Here is a 17,232-nt window from a genome sequence, read left to right as displayed (position 1 = left end):
AGACCTAACAGCCGGACACTCGGCAAATAATTCTCTGTAACTTAGAGCCTCCCCGTCTAGTACCCCATCACCAACCATGGGGATATTTGATACTTGCCATTGCATATAGAAAGAAATGCTGGCCAGTTCCATTCTCCTGGGGCATAGGTGGGTCATGGGGGATTTCTCCTATGAAGCTCTTATTACCCCTTACAATGTCTGACATATTATACACATCCAAATTACATATTTATTAATTCTTTTCCAATCACCTTTGAGTGTTTAATATTTTTATCTTCTATAACTCATGCAATTCACATGCATGAATTTTTTTATTGTCAGGGCTTTTGCTGTCCAAGATATTTTTCATGTTATTCTCCTTTCTGATTGGTCTGTGTGACGGGCTGTATGCCTGTGTTCTCCCCTGTAAAAGATTATGATAAATTTGTGCAAAGTCTGCCCTGTGAGATATCATTTGGAATGAAGGTCTGGTCTACACCACAGAGTTAGGTCAACACAAGGCAGCTCCAGGTGCCCAGTTCTCTGCTGAGTTTATCCCCTAGCCTCTCGGTGCCCATTGAACGTTTCCTTCTCAGGATGGTTTAGATTTCAGCTTCCCCACTTTCCTCGGGCTTCTCTCCTTACTCTTGTATTACTTTATTTTCACCTTTTCCCATTTCATTTCTCTCCCTTCTGGTTAAACCTGCCCAGTCCCTGACTCTCCCCTCCACACAGCCACCTCTTCTTCATCCAGGTGACATCTCCCAACTCCCAGCTCTTTCCCACAGCAACATCCCTTCCTTGGTGGCCTGTAGGTTGCACTCCCTAGTCCCTGGGTCTCCCTCTCCCAGGCTCCCAGCTGGTGTGGAGCCTCCAGCTTCTCCCCAAATTCCAACTAATTAATTCTATGTCCCTACCACCCCCACCTCTGACTGTCCCCAGCCTGGCTATTAGTTCTACCCCCTGCCCAGCCCCCACCTCTGCCCCTCAGGGCCCCTCTGCTCCACCTAGAGTGCCAGGGGTTCTTCCCCCCCACCACCACCTCCCATCACTGGTGCTGCAGAAAGGGAGGGGGAGGAGCTTCCAGGGGCCATATAGATGAGGTATTGGGGGGTGGGTAGACGGGTCCTCCAGGGGCATAGAGATAAGCCAGAATGCTGAGTAGAAGGGAATCCTCCCGGTCATACCAATTAGGATCACTGTGGCTAGAGAAGCACATTTTTTCATTCCCGAGGGCTGTTCCCCCCCACATCTCAGTGACACCATCTCTCCCTAAAGTTGCCAACCCTCCAGGATTGTCCTGGAGTCTCCCGGAATTAAGGATTAATCTTTCTTTAATTAAAGATTATGTTATGTGATGAAACCTCCAGGAATACGTCCAACCAGAATTTGCAACCCTATCTGACTCAGGATCCCCAGAGTCCTCCTGGATCATAGAGAACAGTGGCAAATAGGCTGCACAATCCCTGGGCAGGCCCACTGACAGCAATTCAGGGCCCCAGGGCAGGGTAGTCAATGGGCCCCCTAAAAAGGGATGGCCCAGTGTGGCATTGCCACATGGACAAGGAGCTGGACCACATGCGGCGGCTGGGCATGGACGCGGTCTGCCTGACATTTGGCGGTGCTGGGCGTGCTCTTCCAGTCAGGGCTGGATTAATCTAATTTGAAACCCCAGATATGTAAGTGGATCAGGAAACGTCTAGGAAGACGCGATTAGATTTATTCCTTTCATTTCTTTATGGATTGTGGATTCTTCTGTGCTAACCCCAGGTGCTTTTGTTTTGCTTGTAACCTTTAAACTGAACCTCAAGAAAGCTATTCTTGGTGCTTAATCCTCGTAGTTGCTCTTTTAGCAATAGTTCCCAGATGTATTTTCTTTTTTTTTTTATTAATAAAATTTACCTTTTTTAAGAACAGGGTTGGATTTTTGGTGTCCTAGGAGGTTTGTGTACATGTTTAATTAGCTGGTGGCAACAGCTGATTTCCCCCCCCCCTTTTTTTTTTCTTACTCAGCTCTTCTCCGGAGCGGGGTGAAAGGGCTTGAGGGTGCCCCATAGGAAGGAATTCCCAAATGTGCCTTCCTGGGCTCTCAAAGGGGTTCTGCACTTGGGTGGTGGCAGCATTTACCCATCCAAGGTCAAAGAAAAGCTGTAACCTTGGGAGTCTAATACAACCCTGCAGTGGTCAGTATTAATTTTTAGAATCCTTGCAGGCTCCCATCTTCTGCACTCTAATTGCCAGAGTGGGGAATCAGCCTTGACAACAACTAATTTTGATTTACTTGTGATTATTCCCCACTTAACGAATTTCTGCTTTCCCCCCAACTGATTGAGATAAAACTAATGCTCTGTCTATGCTGCCAAGCTTTAATTAAACTGCTGTTGCATGTCCACACTAGCTCCTTGTGTTGCTGGAGCGCATCCACACTAGCTGCTCTTGGATCGACACAGAGAGCCGGGCACTGTGGTAACTATCTCACCGTAAAAATGGCCACGGGATGCTTTGGGAAGGATTTGCAATGCCTCCTGGGGCAGGTACAGCATCACATGGTGCAGGTTTCTCAATCCCATTGTTCCATGTTTCAGAGTAGCAGCCGTGTTAGTCTGTATTCGCAAAAAGAACAGGAGTACTTGTGGCACCTTAGAGACTAACAAATTCATTTGAGCATAAGCTTTTGTGAGCTACAGCTCACTTCATCAGATGCATTTGTTCCATGGGCATCCTATTAGATTGCCAGCCACTTTTCAACTGAAGTGTTGCGGGGGAGAGTGTGTGACAGGGAACATGTGTGTATGGGGTGGTGGCGTGGGGGCGGGAGAGAGACAGACTGTGTGTTGGAAGAGGTGACTGTGTGGGCATGCTCTCTTTCAAGTTCAGACAGCCGCTGGAAGCAATCTGTCCTGATGCAGGGGGAGGGGGAAACTCCAGCATCAGCCCCTGCCTCCCTGCCTGGCTCTGTGCAAAACAGAGTATCTCTCTCTCTCACATATCCACCCCTGCCTGCCTGCCTCTCTGTTCATATTGTGGGACACAGCAGGAACGTTTCACGTTAATGATTTGGTCTTTGTTTCCCAGCTTTGAAAGGAGAGGGGCACATGCCTGCAGGGCTGCTGAGTTCAAAACGGTGAGCAAAGTGGTCACTGCAGGCCTTCTGAGACACCTCAGGAGACCGATTACAATGTGTTTACAGCGGCACTTTGGCAATAAAAGCTTTGTGCAAAAAGTTATCCTTCTTGTGGAGGTGGCTTTCTTACAGCGCTGCAATTGAGGCGTTTCGTGGCAAAAAGTGACTTTCCAGTGTGTGCACCTCAGCTGTGTCAGCGCCAACAGCTGCCTATTGGCGGAAAAACTTGGCAGTTTAGACCAGCCATAAATGGAAAAACACCCCCCTGAGCGACAAAAGTTTTAGCGCTGAAAAGCGCCAGTATAGACAGCGTTTATCACCGGTGTTGTAGGAGCAGCCGTGATCTGTATGCTCTGTATGACTATGCTATGTATAACCTGTATGCTCAAAAGGTCTCTTACACTTTCCCCGCATTTTGTTTCCTCTCCCTCTTTGAACACCTGTGAAGTGGCTTTCCCCCTCCTTCCTGGAATGCTTGTGGGATGAATGGGCTGATTAAACAGCTGGAAGATCAGAAGAGCTCCCAGGTAGACAAGGTGTCTGGGACTCTAATTAGGCAGCAATGACACACCCAATGCATGGACACTGAATGGACACTGCCCAAGGTGGAGTGTGACCAACCAGACACAGCCACTGTCATCTCTAGTCGCAGGCCATGAGGAGCAGATCCTTAAAAGGGGAAGGGGTCATGTGCTCAGGAGTGCACTCACAAGCTTGTACCTCCCATGAAGGCCCTTTGTGGGGACTGCCTGGCCAGTGGTCCGCCGCGTTGCAGTCCATCGTGCTTTGGGAAGACTGACCTTCATACACTTACCCTGAAGAATCCAGACATCTCCAGTGCTGCGCCTGTCCTGGAAGCGTGAGTATGCGAGTGTGACCACCCCCACCAACCTTCTTTTGAGCTTAGATATCAGTATAATAAACGTGCTGCTTTCTGCCAGACTCTGGTGGGTCATTAGTCCTCCCTAAGCTTATTAGCTGGCCCAATTTCGGATGACAACTGGGAGCCGCGATCCTGGCGACAAAGCCACCACCCCTCATTTGGGGTGGTTGTTTCTCATTGCCGGGAGAGCTCTCCCCTGGCGATAAAGCATGACCACACTGACCATGTCACAGCACTGCCATGGCAGGGGGCAGAGGTGGGGCTCAGGAGGGAGGTGCAGGGGTTAGGAGTGAAGGGGACACAGTGCAGGGGTTAGGGGCACAGGAGGGTGGTGCATGGGATAGGAATGAAGGGGGTACAGGGATATGGGGCACAGGAGGGAAGTGCAGGGGTTAGGGGTGCAGGAGAGAGGTACAGGGATTAGGGTGAAGGGGGCACAGTGCATGGCTAAGGGGAAGGGAGGGTGGGGAGCCCATGAGGGGCCAGGGGCAAAGTGGGGCACCAAATACAAGTTCGCCAGTGTGCCATTTTCCCTAAAGCCCGGCCCTGACTGGGGAGGCCATACTATAAACCCTGTTGCTGTGGGAGTGGGGATTGAGTGGTTCCATTTGACATATATTTTAGTTTTCGTTTTCAATAGTTGATTTGATTATCACAATAATTAAAACCACTATAATCTGTTGGTTCTGGTGTGATGTGCCATAAAATCCAGGTGTTCCAGATTGCAAACATCTGTCACACAGTTTGATGGCTGGTGTCACACATGGGCAGGTTTGGAAGGTGAGAGGTAAAGTGACACAACCAGCTCTCTCCTGAGCACAGCTGGACAATTCCTGACATACATGTTTATAAAAAGTACATGGCCCAAAGTGCAGGCTGGAGAGCAACATACTACAGTAGGGTCCAGGCTACCATCCTAGTCACATACACAGATATCCCCACTGGTGCTGGACTGACACAGCCAATTTAGGGGGGAAATATCCCATGTCTACCTTCAAAAATCACAGCTGGGAAATTAAAGGGAAATAGACAAGAAGAATTTTTTATATGTTTAATTTACCTTAAGTCAGACTTAAAAGGAGCAGAGAGGGAACGTTCATCACCAGGATACAGGGTAAAAACATCCACAAATGTGAAGTGTTGTTCTGAAAGGCACTAAAGTGGAAATACTGTCCATGAACTTTGGGGTGGAATTAATGTTACAGTCTCACTTTCAGAAGCATTTTATACATCTCCATCCCCCTCTCTCTTCCCCTTTCCCTTTTCTCTCATTTCATCCAGCCATACCCATCATTTTCTCTAGCACTCCTTCTCCAGTTGTTTATTTCCCTGTCTCCCTAAGACTACAGTGCGCACCTTACAATGGCGTGGCTGTGCTGTCAGGTGCGCTGTGTAGCCGCTCTATATTGCCGGGAGAGAGCTCTCCTGGCAACAAAATAAAACCCCTCGTTAGAGTTGGCGGTAGCTTCGTCACCGGGAGCGTGGCTCTCGCCGACGTAGTGCTGTCCACACCGGCTTTTTTTATTGTTATAACTTTCGTCGCTCAGGGGAGTGTTTTTTTTCACACCCCAGAGTGACAAAAGTTATAAAAATGAAAATCCCAGTGTAGACATGACCTAACTCACCGTTTCTGAAATGTGGCCACCAGGGGGTTTCCTGCCACCACGACAGCCTCCTCCTCCCTCCCTAATGCTCCTGGATGCACCACTCTGCACATCTTCGGAGACAGGTGGAGCACAACGCTGAAGGAGCAAGGTGAGTTCTCTACCTTGGGAAGGCTCAGGGGGGCTTAGTGGGGCTTGGACTTCAGCCCTGGGGTTGGGGGTGGGAGAGGGACTTAGGGAGCCTGGCTGCAGACTAGGGCTCCAGCCATAGGGCTTCAGACTCCAACCTCTGGCAGCAGGCTCCGATCCCTGGCTCTGGCTGCATGGTGCCGACCCCCAATCCTGCCAGCGGCTGCTGGCCCCAGGTGCTGACCCCGTGTCACTGACCCCAGGTGCTGACCCTGAGCTCCAGCAGCTGCTGGCCCTGGGTGTTGATCCCCAGCTCTGGCCTTAGGCTCCGGCGGGTGCTGGCTCTGAATGCCAGCCCCTAGCTCTGGCCATGCAGCAGCAGGCGCCAGCCCCAAACCCCGGTGGCAGCCAACTGCTGGCCATGCACTCCGACCTCCAGCCCTGGCCGCTGACCCTGGGCACAGCTCCTAGATGTTGATCGTGGGTTCCAGCAGGTGCTGGCCATGGGTGCAGATCCCCAGCCCCAGTCGTCAGCCTCAGGTGCAGATCCCCAGCCCTGGGAATGCAGCAGTGGGCACCAACCCCAGGCTTCAGCAGGTGCTGGCTCAGGACACTGAATCCTAGCTCCAGCTGTACGGCAGCAGGCGTAGACCCCAAGCGCCAACCCTGGGTGCCAGCCCCAGTCGCACAGCAGTTGGTTCTGGCTCTGGGGTGCCGATCCCAGGCTACATAGTAGTGGGTGCTGATCCCCGGCCCTCCCACACAACTGCGAGCACTGACCCTGGGCTCCAGTGGGTGCTGGTCCAGGGCGTTGATCCACAGCCCCAGGCTGCAACCCACATCTCTGAGCATGTGGTGGCAGTGGTGGGGGTCCACATCCATCACCCCGGCCTCTGCTGCCTCACCCCCGACCCCTCCATCCATCCTCCCTGGCCCCTGCTGCTTCACCCCCCATGCATCTATCCAGATCTTAACTTGCCAGGATTTGCTGTGAAAAGCGATATTAACAGACATACAAATATCACTTTTCACAGCATTATCTTTATTATTGAGTCCTCAAAAAACCCTTACATAAATACATTACAATGATTTGAATGTGTACGTGTGCAAATGTATTTGTTTTTCCTAAATTAAGCATTTTAGAGAAAAGTGTCAGCGTGCCCACCAGCAAGAGTTGGCTGCCACACCCTGAGGCCATCAAAAAATTAGTTGTGAGAACCCCTGGCCTAACTCTACTCTCTGCTGAATTTATCCACTCCCATCTTGGTGTCCACTGAGCATTTCCCTTCTCAGGATGGTTTTGCTTTCACTTGTCTCCTTTCAGCTTCCCTCCACTTTCCCCGGGCTTCTGTCCTAACTCTTGTTTTACTTTATTGTCATCTTTTCCCATTTCATTTCTTCTCTCCCCTCCACACAGCCACCTCTTCTTCATCCAGGTGACATCTCCCCACCCCCAACTCTTTCCCTCTGCAGCATCCCTTCCCTGGTGGCCTGTAGGTCACACTCCCCAGTCCCCGGGGCTCCCTCTCCTTGGCTCCCTTCTGCTGTGGAGCCTCCGGTTTCTCCCCAAATCCTCATTAATTTCTTCTGTTTCTCTGTCTCCAGCCCAGCTGTTAATTTTCCCCCCAACCTCACATCACCTCTGCCCCCAACCCCTTCCTCAGTTCTGACCCTGCAGCCCCCACATCTGCCCCTCAGGGCCCCTCTGCCACTCCTGCAGCTCGAGGGGTTCTTCCCCCCACGCCCTCCCATCCTTGGCTCTGCATAGAGGTGGTGGGGAGGAGCTTCCAGGGGCCACAGAGAGGAGGTCTGGGAGGGGGGGGGGGAGTTGGGTCGACGGGGTCCACCAGGGGCATAGAGATGAGCCAGAAGGCTGGGTAGACGGGAATCCCCCAGGCCATGAGGGCTGCGATGACTGTGGCTAGAGAAGCCCATTTTTTTCATCCCCAGTGGACTCTTCTCCCCATGCGTCAGTGGCACTGTCGGACCCAGGTTCCCCAGAGTCCTCCTGGCTCATAGAGGACAGTGGCAAACAGGCTGCACAGTCCCTGGGGCAGTGATGAGTTTGGCTTCTCTGCCTCGCTCACTCCATGCGCTCTATGGTTTGACAGGCCAGAGGCTGCGGAATTGAGACTGGAAGCAACCTCCAGGGTCATAGAGGCGGCCTGATAGACAGTCCACGGGGAGAGGTCACAGAGACTAGGGTGTGTGAGGCTAGAGAGGCTGATTTAAGGGCCTGGGGGATATTCCTCCTCCCTCCCCCTCCCCCCCGCACACCCCCATGTCTCAGGGACACAGTCGGAGCCAGAGCCAGGGTCGGATTCTCTCCCCAGGGACGGAGCCCGGCGGGAAAGCGAAGATCGGGGCCTCGTCACCGGCCTCGATAAATGTCACCTGCCCCCGGTCACAGTCCAGACAAACGCAGACCCTGCTGGGGAACCGGCTCAGGAGCAGCGGGGTCTCCGGGGAGGTGAGAGCCCAGAAATGACCCTCCCACTACTCCACAGCCCAGATCCCCCCCCCCCCTCAGGGCTATGGCTGATCCCTTTTTCCCCACAAAAAGAAAAGGAGTACTTGTGGCACCTTAGAGACTAACAAATTTATTAGAGCATAAGCTTTCGTGAGCTACAGCTCACTTCATCAGATGCATTTGGTGGAAAAAACAGAGGAGAGATTTATATACACACACACAGAGAACATGAAACAATGGGTTTATCATACACACTGTAAGGAGAGTGATCACTTAAGATGAGCCATCACCAGCAGTGGTAGGGGGGAGGGGGAAAGGAGGAAAACCTTTCATGGTGACAAGCAAGGTAGGCTATTTCCAGCAGTTAACAAGAACATCTGAGGAACAGTGGGGGGTGGGGTGGGGGAGGAGAAATACCATGGGGAAATAGTTTTACTTTGTGTAATGACTCATCCATTCCCAGTCTCTATTCAAGCCTAAATTAATTGTATCCAGTTTGCAAATTAATTCCAATTCAGCAGTCTCTCGTTGGAGTCTGTTTTTGAAGCTTTTTTGTTGAAGAATTGCCACTCTTAGGTCTGTAATCGAGTGACCAGAGAGATTGAAGTGTTCTCCGACTGGTTTTTGAATGTTATAATTCTTGACGTCTGATTTGTGTCCATTCATTCTTTTACGTAGAGACTGTCCAGTTTGACCAATGTACATGGCAGAGGGGTATTGCTGGCACATGATGGCATATATCACATTGGTAGATGCGCAGGTGAACGAGCCTCTGATAGTGTGGCTGATGTGATTAGGCCCTATGATGGTGTCCCCTGAATAGATATGTGGACAGAGTTGGCAATGGGCTTTGTTGCAAGGATAGGTTCCTGGGTTAGTGGTTCTGTTGTGTGGTGTGTGGTTGCTGGTGAGTATTTACTTCAGATTGGGGGGCTGTCTGTAAGCAAGGACTGGCCTGTCTCCCAAGATCTGTGAGAGTGATGCGTCGTCCTTCAGGATAGGTTGTAGATCCTTGATGATGCGTTGGAGAGGTTTTAGTTGGGGGCTGAAGGTGATGGCTAGTGGCGTTCTGTTATTTTCTTTGTTGGGTCTGTCCTGTAGTAGGTGACTTCTGGGTACTCTTCTGGCTCTGTCAATCTGTTTCTTCACTTCAGCAGGTGGGTATTGTAGTGTAGAGATCTTGTAGGTGTTTGTCTCTGTCTGAGGGGTTGGAGCAAATGCGGTTATATCGTAGAGCTTGGCTGTAGACAATGGATCGTGTGGTATGATCTGGATGAAAGCTAGAGGCATGTAGGTAGGAATAGCGGTCAGTAGGTTTCCGATATAGGGTGGTGTTTATGTGACCATCGCGTATTAGCACTGAAGTGTCCAGGAAGTGGATCTCTTGTGTGGACTGGTCCAGGCTGAGGTTGATGGTGGGATGGAAATTGTAGAAATCCTGGTGGAATTCCTCAAGGGCTTCTTTTCCATGGGTCCAGATGATGAAGATGTCATCAATGTAGCGCAAGTAGAGTAGGGGCATTAGGAGACGAGAGCTGAGGAAGCTTTGTTCTAAGTCAGCCATAAAAATGTTGGCATACTGTGGGGCCATGCGGGTACCCATCGCAGTGCCGCTGATTTGAAGGTATACATTGTCCCCAAATGTGAAATAGTTATGGGTGAGGACAAAGTTACAAAGTTCAGCCACCAGGTTAGCCGTGACATTATCGGGGATACTGTTCCTGACGGCTTGTAGTCCATCCTTGTGTGGAATGTTGGTGTAGAGGGCTTCTACATCCATAGTGGCTAGGATGGTGTTTTTAGGAAGATCACCAATGGACTGTAGTTTCCTCAGGAAGTCAGTGGTGTCTCGAAGATAGCTTGGAATGCTGGTAACGTAGGGCCTGAGGAGGGAGTCTACATAGCCAGACAATCCTGCTGCAAGGGTACCAATGCCTGAGATGATGGGGCGTCCAGGATTTCCAGGTTTATGGATCTTGGGTAGCAGATAGAATACCCCAGGTCGGGGTTCTAGGAGTGTGTTGTAAATGGCTTTTCTAGTTTTTGTAAAGTCCAACCATGAGGAAGTTTGTGTGTTTAAGGTACAGAGAGTGAGAAAAAGGGGATGCCTGCATTCCTGCATTATCGTATCAGATGTTCTGAGAATGAGATGGAGACGCACTGTCTCCACTCCCTGTTTTTGTTTCATATATGTTTTAACTCCTCGTCTCCGGTTTGACAACTGGATTGATAAGAAAGTTGGGGAGGCATAACAACTTGCAAAAAGCTATATACAAGAGGAGATAGGTATGCATGCATGATAAAGGACCTTTAACTAGCAAAGGGGGGGGGAGGGGTTTGGGCTATTTCATGAATAATTTGTGACGCGAAGGACCTGTCTATAAGAACCCATTAGTTTTGCCTAGGAGCAAGCTGGTTCTCTCTGGAGACGGGCTGCTCTCTATTGTTGTGTGCACTCTTCAATAAAGAGCTTTGTGTTCGGACCCTGCTGGTGTTGCCTGTCTCTCTGCGGTCAGACAACGAACCGCGCCATCTGGGGTTCGAGTCCCCGACAAGGGTGTGGGTCAGCATCAGCGGGACAGCACCTCCCCAATCCATAAGAGTGAGAAGCTCCAATGGGAGAGCCCAGCCCTGCCAAAGGAAAGGTAGGATGTTGGAGAAGAGTGATGGGGGAGACCAGAGGCTCCGACTTTATAATTTATCAGTGGGGGGGTGCTTGACCCTCTGCTCTGCCCAAGACCCCTCCCCGACTCCACCTCTTCCCCCAAGGCCTCACCCCACCCTGCCTCTTCCTTCTCCCCCATCCTTTCCCCGCGTCTTCCCACTCCTGCTCTGCCCCATCTCATCCCGTTCTGAGCCCTCCCCTGAGCACGCCCCAACCTAGCTCCATCCCCTCCCTCCTGCATGCCGCTGAACAGCTGATGGCAGTGGGCGAGAGGCACTGGGAGGAAGGGGGAGGAGCTGATTGGCAGGGCCACAGGTGGGTGGGAGGCGCTGGAGGAGAGAAGCGGTAGGCAGTGGGTGCTGAGCACCAATTCCTTTTTTCCTGTGGGTGTTCCAGCCCCCAGTCAACCATGGAGTCAGCGCCTTTGGGGGGAGCCCCGTGGGCCAGGATAAAGGAGAGGGATGTGTCAGTCCTCAGGGGGGAGAGCTCTCTACTCATTCCTCTCAATATTAAAAGTCCTGTTAATGTCTATGAAAACCCCAGGGTCAGAGTTAAGGGTGTTCTGATGCTGTTCAGAGGGAGTGTTTTTGTTCATCAGGATGGGCATGAACTCAGCACTGATGTCGGTGTCAGGATTGTTTCTGTGACTTCAACTTGAGATCTCCTCACTGTTCAGTGTGTTTATTTTTAGGGCTGTGTGTGTCATGGTCCCTGTCGGTTTGGTTGGTAACTTTAGCTACAATCTCATTGTTAGGACATGTGTGGGTTAAGTAGAGTCCTGGGAAGCTGCTAATGTACTGACATGATATTAGGGGACAAAGGCATAAGAAGGCTGTATTTCTTTTGTTTAATAAATAAGTTGCCATATTTTGCCCTTTCCTGTTGCTTGTAAGAATTGATAAGTGGTGCAGCTGCATAAAAACTGTGGGGATCTAAAGGATACCTTTTGGGTAGAGCAGTGTTATATTCTCCTCCCTTCCTTTCCCAGCTACATAAACAAGCCCTGGCTTATGACCCCTTCCTACCTCCCCTGAGAATTGCCGACTAGGGAGATTTATGGCAACAAATGGTTGCAAAGAAATATATTTTCAAAGTAAAATGCCTGAGTAATATGCGTAATACTGTGCACAATAGATAGGGTGGGTTTACTAACAAAATGGGTGTTTTTATTACTTAATAAGGGGTTTTGGGGTGTTGTAACAGATGTAGGCGTGTACATACTAACAACAAAAAGAATATGCTCTAAGTAATTCAGTGCTTACTGGACAATTGGGTCCAAGGGAACAAGTATTGCAATAAAGAAGCCTGTACGCACAACCGCCTCTGGGTCAGCCTGCTCCTTCTTCTAACACTCATGAAGGTATTTTCTCTGGACTCTCACCCTGTCTATGTCTCTTTTTGTCTCCAGTGCAGATGGCAGAGTTTCTAGAGGGGGAAAGGAGAAAAGAGATGAGATTTCAGGCTTTCATATTTATAATAGTATGACCACTCTGAACTCCTAGAACTGTTTTCATCATTACAGAGAAACAGACTGAGAGGCCCAGAGACATGCTCAGGTATTTAATATAAACTAATCTGAAACTTTCTCTTTCCTGTCTCATTCAGGCATCTCACAGAAATGGAAGTCTCACAACCATCCCAGGACATACAATCTCTAAGAGAGATTTAATTTTCCCTCATCATCCCCTCCCACCCTTCAGACTCCAGTTGGTTTCTCTCATTCATTTACTGCATTTTGTTGTAACCTAGACCCAGATCATGCCATGACTTTGGCATAAAAGTAACTTTACCCACTTTAGTCGATGCTGAAGATGTTGAGAGTTTGCGAAGTCCTGGCTCTAATTGTGAGTTGTTGGGTCTGTTTACTCAGCATCTCTACAGAGAGCAGCATGACGGGGCCCTCGTCCTCCATAGGCAAAAATAGGAATAATAATAAAATCATTTTATCCATGTGGAAATTGAGCAGAGGGAAGGTTGGCTCCATGGGCCAGATTCACCCCTGTACTGGCAAAAGGAGAGAGGGGAGGGACCATTTGTGACTCTGCTATTCACTGGCTGCAGGGGCCGGTGCAGACCTTGGCAGAGGCTGAGGAAGTTCTGAAGCCAGCCAGAGCTACCTCCCTAGGACAGTGGCCCCCGTGTGTCTTACCCAGCGTGCAGAGTGTCAGAGACCCAGCTTTACACATCCCACGTCCCTCTGTCCCTGCTCCATTCCCCTCCCTCTTCCACGCGCCTTCACCACCTCCACCCTATTCCCAGCCCTCTCAGGAACACGCCTTGTGCCTGCTGCTGCTGGGGAGGAGACAAAGAGGCTCCTGTGCTGGAGGGATCCCTCACGTGTGGGAGGGGCTTTCTCCTTCCCCACAGCCCATGTGCCCAGACTAGCTACTGTACTTGACCAGAGCCCAGTGATGGGCTGGACCCAGCCCATAACAAGTGGCCTTTAATTTACAGTCCCGACTTTTAGGTCCCTGGGGCCTGGTTCTCAGAGAGGTTGGGCACCTGCAGCTCCCATTGACTCCACCTGCAGATGTGGAGGCTGCACAGCTGTGGAGCACCTGCTCTGCAGTTCTCTAGTTGGGAGAGAGAAACTGAGGTGCCCCAAATTAGGCCATTTCCCCTAAATTTTGGCCTTATGGTTGTGAACTTCAGTAAGTCATGAATAAATGGGAGGCATCCTGATGTTTGGGCCCCTGCTACATCTGCTCCATTTGTCTGCTTTCCACTAGTTATGTTCAGTATTGAGAATTGGTACAAGGGTCATTTCTTATGCAGCAGTTTGGACAGACGGAGATTGTGTGTTTGTACTGACTGTCTTGGCTTTGGCCTGGTGAGCCATTTGCTTGACATAAGGGAAATGTTGCCTTAAAAGACCTTGTTGTTAAGTGACGTGTTCCTGGGTCACTATGTGGGACAGAGATGTTTTCACCATACAATGTGTTAAAGACAACAGGCACCCAAAATGTAGTGCCAAGGAGCAGTTATCAAAGTCCTAATATCCCTATGTGGAGACAAGGGTCAAAGTGAGCTATGCATAATCAGGGTAAGAGACCAATCAGAAAAGAGAACAATAAGATGAAAATAGCTTGGATAGCAAAAGCCCTGCCAATTAGAAAGTTCATGTATGTGTATTTTGAGTTATATAAGATACTTAATATTCATAACACTCAAAGATGATTGGAAAATAACTAATAAATATATAATCTGAATGTGTATTATATGTCAGACAAGGTAAGGGGTAGTCGGAGCTTCCTAGGAAAAATCGCTGTCACCCGCCTATGCCCCAGCAGAATGTCACTGGCCAGTACTACTTTCAGTATGTCTGTCATTTCTTACTTTAATATTAATTGTAATTGCACGGCATGCTTGTGGTACAAAGTTTTAAATTTAATTAACCTGAGTGACTTGGACCCCAAGTGTGTGGCATTCTCACCAAACAATTAAATAGATGTATCTATTTATGTACATATTTATGTATGTATTTATGTATTTAATTATGAACCTATTTGCTAGAGTCATTCTCCTCCCACAGTCTCGGAGACTTATCCCAATTTTCCATATTACATCCCTTCTAGGTACCTTGGAAGTTCCTCAGAGTCTCCATTAGCACAACAGTTTTCTGGGAGAAATCACTCAGTCTCACTTCCAGTTCAGGAGAAATCTCTTCCGGCTGCTGGAACTTCCCCTTCTCATGCCTGGACAGAAACAATGTCATGTGATTATATTTCACGTTGTGACTCATAAGTTCTTGCTAGTAAATCTGCTGCTCTAATGGGCCTGGAGTTAGAATTCCTCTACTTCTCCCAGCCTCAGAGCAGGTACAGCACAGCCCATGGTTGGGCAACCTTCCCCCCCAAAGGACCAATTTAATATTCTTCAACTCTGGCCTGATGAGATCAGCTCTGAGGATAAAAGGGGAATTGAGTCTCCATGGACAATTCACTCCATGGCCTTCATGCTCTGATGGACACAAAGTTCCCATTTTAAATGCTGTAGAAACATGTCCACTAGGAACCAGACTAAGATGCCAACTCCCCCCTTCCCAGCTCATTCCACACAGGTCTCCAAACAGTCCTCTGGTGGGAAAGACTCTTGATCACTGCTGCCCTTGGCGAATGGTACCTAGTATCCCAGCAGTGAAAGGCCCATATTCCATCCCTGCAAATCTTAGGCAGCCAGTCCCCCAGAAATGTGACATCTCTAGCTTTCTCCTTCCCCACAGCCAGTCTTAGGTCAGTCTTTCCCACTGAATGGGAAATTCCAGAGTCTTCTCTACAAGGGTGAGAACCTCAGCATGAAGTTATCAGAGAGATTTGTATGCAAAATGTGACCTTCCCCGCACATTTTGCTGTAGAGCCCTGGGGAGATGCGGTGCGAACATCATCTCCAAGTTCTTTCCCAGCTTTGTGAAGTGTGAGGGGGAGTGAAAGAGCCACATGCCTGCTCAAGGTGCTTCTGACATTCTAGAGGAGAGAAATAGAGAGAGAGAATTTCACTCCCACCTGACACACACTTTAATTCCAAAGAAGGGATTTAGCAAGTATGGGGAAAAGAGGCCCTGCTCTGGCCTGAGGGCCATGGACTCCCTCAGCTAATGGGGCTTTTCCATCTCTAATATCAATGTGTCCGTGAGGCTGCAAAGAATAATAGTCATTCATATTTCAGGAATATACACACTGTGGTCTCTGACTGATGCACTCCCCTACCCATGTTTTAGGAGCAGTCCTGTCCCTATGGTGGGATCTGGAGTATTTCTAACTCGCTCTCACCTGCTGGCTTCTGATACTTCCCCCTCCATCTCACTGATCAGCTCACTGAGATGGGAAATCTCCTCCGAGAGTTTGGTGATATTTTCTTTTTGTATCTTTACTATCTCCTTGTCCAGCTTCTCCAGCTGGGCCAGCAGGAGTTGCTCTTGTTCCTCCAGGAACCGCCGCAGTTGCTGAAATTCAGACACAATCTTCTGTCTCTCGGTTTGTGTATTTCGCTGTAAAAAAATTAGGGAAAGGGATGGTCAGGGACATGGATGGAGACTATGGTTCTTTCATGGAGTGCTGAGTGTGCAGGAGGGAGAATTTCTTTGTAAATTCTAAGTCATCTGACACTGAACAATATCCTGTGGTTACTAGAGAGAGGATTTTCTCACACCTTTCCATTTGGCTCCAGAATCTCGTAAAGGGACATTCCCATGTCTGACATGGTTCTGTTAGTGTGTTATCGATGGCCTCGGAGATGCAAATCCAAAGCAGCAGGAGGTAGGACTCAGTACTAGGTGGCATTTTGAGCACAAAAAATTTTTTCCAGGGAAAATGCAGCTTTGTCAATACTGAAACATTTCATGAATTCATGGTAACATCACCCATTTGTTTTGTTACAAAAAGAAGTAAATGGAAAAATCAAAAGATTTTCTTGTTATAATTTTTTTTCCAGGATTTTAAAGTTTAAATTACTTTTTTGTTTGAAAAATTCCTTTTTATATAATTATATATATTTTTAAGGAAATGGTTGAAATTGAAACAAAACATTTTGATTTTGTCAAAATGAAACATTTCTTTTGACCAAGAAAAGGTCAATTTTGTGATTTGTTGAAAATGTTATAAAAATAATTTCCGGTTCAGGCCTTTTTTTTTTGTTTTAATATCTAGCCAGAGAAAAAGATCTGTATTTGCCCAGCTCTGCTCAGAACCACATTGACAGAGATGGGTGGGGAGAACAAAAAGAATGAAACTATGAAACAAAAAACTGCAGTCTCAGACAGAGAGCTCTGCATTGGATACATTCAGTTCACATTGGGAAGATTTTTAATCACAGCCACAAAAACTAGAAATTCATTAATTGAAGATTTAGAATGTGAAGAGGAACATATTGCCCTTTTCTAGGGAGAGGATTTTTCGGGCCCTCTGTAGGAATGTGTGCGTGCGCGCGCACACACACACACAAAATCCCAGGATCATGAAGCTACAAAGCAATCATTCACAAGAGTGAAAAGTGAAGGATATAAGCTGTAATAAAAGTGACTTAAGAAATAAGCAGGGTGTGAGCTGTAGTGACAATAAGAAAATAGTAAGGACTGTAAAACAACCTCTTTTGTTGAGGAAGCATTGTTCTAAGTCAGCCATAAAAATGTGGGCATACTGTGGGGCCATGCGGGTACCCATAGCAGTGCCGCTGATTTGAAGGTATACATTGTCCCCAAATGTGAAATAGTTATGGGTCAGGACAAAGTCACAAAGTTCAGCCACCAGGTTTGCCGTGACATTATCGGGGATACTGTTCCTGACGGCTTGTAGTCCATCTTTGTGTGGAATGTTGGTGTAGAGGCTTCTACATCCATTGTGGCCAGGATGGTGTTTTCAGGAAGCTCACTGATGGATTGTA

General features: G+C 48.7%; 4 protein-coding genes and 1 pseudogene across 5 annotated transcripts in view; 2 read left to right on the top strand and 3 right to left on the bottom strand.

The window, feature by feature from the left end:
• The window catches only part of LOC119843336 (butyrophilin subfamily 1 member A1-like), a 1,931,986-nt gene that overhangs the window by 1,052,908 nt on the left and 861,846 nt on the right, over window positions 1–17,232 (bottom strand). The gene's annotated exons all lie outside the window — the stretch shown is intronic.
• The window catches only part of LOC119843287 (zinc finger protein 850-like), a 1,467,609-nt gene that overhangs the window by 1,179,274 nt on the left and 271,103 nt on the right, over window positions 1–17,232 (top strand). The gene's annotated exons all lie outside the window — the stretch shown is intronic.
• Window positions 1–17,232, top strand: part of LOC119843319 (zinc finger protein RFP-like) — a 555,398-nt gene that overhangs the window by 342,496 nt on the left and 195,670 nt on the right. The gene's annotated exons all lie outside the window — the stretch shown is intronic.
• The window catches only part of LOC119843341 (E3 ubiquitin-protein ligase TRIM7-like), a 430,179-nt gene that overhangs the window by 362,480 nt on the left and 50,467 nt on the right, over window positions 1–17,232 (bottom strand). The gene's annotated exons all lie outside the window — the stretch shown is intronic.
• The window catches only part of LOC119843364, a 68,738-nt pseudogene continuing 67,110 nt past the window's right edge, over window positions 15,605–17,232 (bottom strand).

This window comes from Dermochelys coriacea, chromosome 14, assembly GCF_009764565.3.
Source record: "Dermochelys coriacea isolate rDerCor1 chromosome 14, rDerCor1.pri.v4, whole genome shotgun sequence".
In the NCBI taxonomy this organism is placed as follows: Eukaryota; Metazoa; Chordata; order Testudines; family Dermochelyidae; genus Dermochelys; species Dermochelys coriacea.
Note: the sequence above shows the minus strand (reverse complement) of the source record. Positions and strands in the feature narration are given on the sequence as shown.